We start from the raw sequence: 848 nt of genomic DNA, 5'->3' as shown, positions 1-848 counted from the left end.
AGCCACCGTGTCGCCAGCAGCGTCGCCAGAGCAGTCCAGCTCCATTCTATCTATTTCCTTTCTCACTTTCAATGATGTAAATTAATTCTGAATTATCAGGAGTTTAATAGCCGATATTTCAGTATCGTGTTGAGCTGTAACCGGGAAGATACTCCAGGCACCAGGGTAGGAGGAGCAAAGGTGACACCATTCTCAGCTACCTCAGTCCGTTAAAATTAGTTGAAAGGCTAATTCATTCATTGGTGAAACGAAAAGGCAAATTAAGCTAAACAAGACAGTGATTGAGTGACTGAGCTGTTGTGCCGAGTGAAGTTTCTAGGCATGTGAAAGAAGAGAACAAAAAATTGCACAAAGAAGAGGTGAAGATCGGTCACTGTCAAAAGGAGAGAACTTCAACTCACAGGAAAGAAGTGTGCAGATTCACTACCCCATATCTCGCTTTCTACTTCAGCAACCACCCGAGGAGATCCCTCCGATCATCAAGGCATCACGGCATCACCAGTCACCAATCATCTTCCCCGGCCAGTAAAAATCATCCCCAAAAGGAAGAAGCATCAGTGACCAAGTGACAAAGGCAAATTAAGCTGAAGGGGACGGTGTATCGAGCATGCGATTTCTTTGAGGTTACCTCCGAAAGCACGATCCGTCAACTGAGCCGCCGAAGGTAGATCTTCCCACGGATACGAGGTATCTTCAAGATAAGGGATCCTCGAAGAAAGGAGATCATCTAGGTCCGATTACCCAGCCAGTTAAACATCAGGGGATCCCCGCGACAAAAATAAGAAGAAGACGCAGGATGAACGCGGCAAGAATTGCTGGCGTTGTAGCAGCAGAAGTTTGCCGGATGC

At 46.6% G+C, this 848-nt stretch overlaps 1 protein-coding gene across 3 annotated transcripts in view; it reads right to left on the bottom strand.

The window, feature by feature from the left end:
* LOC123119740 (disease resistance protein PIK6-NP) overlaps positions 1-848 on the bottom strand; it is a 23,244-nt gene extending 22,396 nt beyond the window's left edge. The window contains exons 1-2 of one of the 3 annotated variants that reach the window (XM_044539645.1): positions 629-848; positions 402-513 (exon numbers count right to left, since the gene is read on the bottom strand). The gene's annotated coding sequence lies outside the window, so the exon portion shown is untranslated. Of the gene's footprint in view, positions 1-401 lie in introns of all 3 variants that reach the window. The other 2 variants (XM_044539646.1, XM_044539643.1) reach the window with 2 other exon arrangements.

Source organism: Triticum aestivum, chromosome 5D, assembly GCF_018294505.1.
Source record: "Triticum aestivum cultivar Chinese Spring chromosome 5D, IWGSC CS RefSeq v2.1, whole genome shotgun sequence".
NCBI classification, from domain to species: domain Eukaryota; kingdom Viridiplantae; phylum Streptophyta; class Magnoliopsida; order Poales; family Poaceae; genus Triticum; species Triticum aestivum.
The sequence above is the reverse complement of the archived record's forward strand: the minus strand, read 5'-3'. Positions and strand labels throughout refer to the sequence as shown.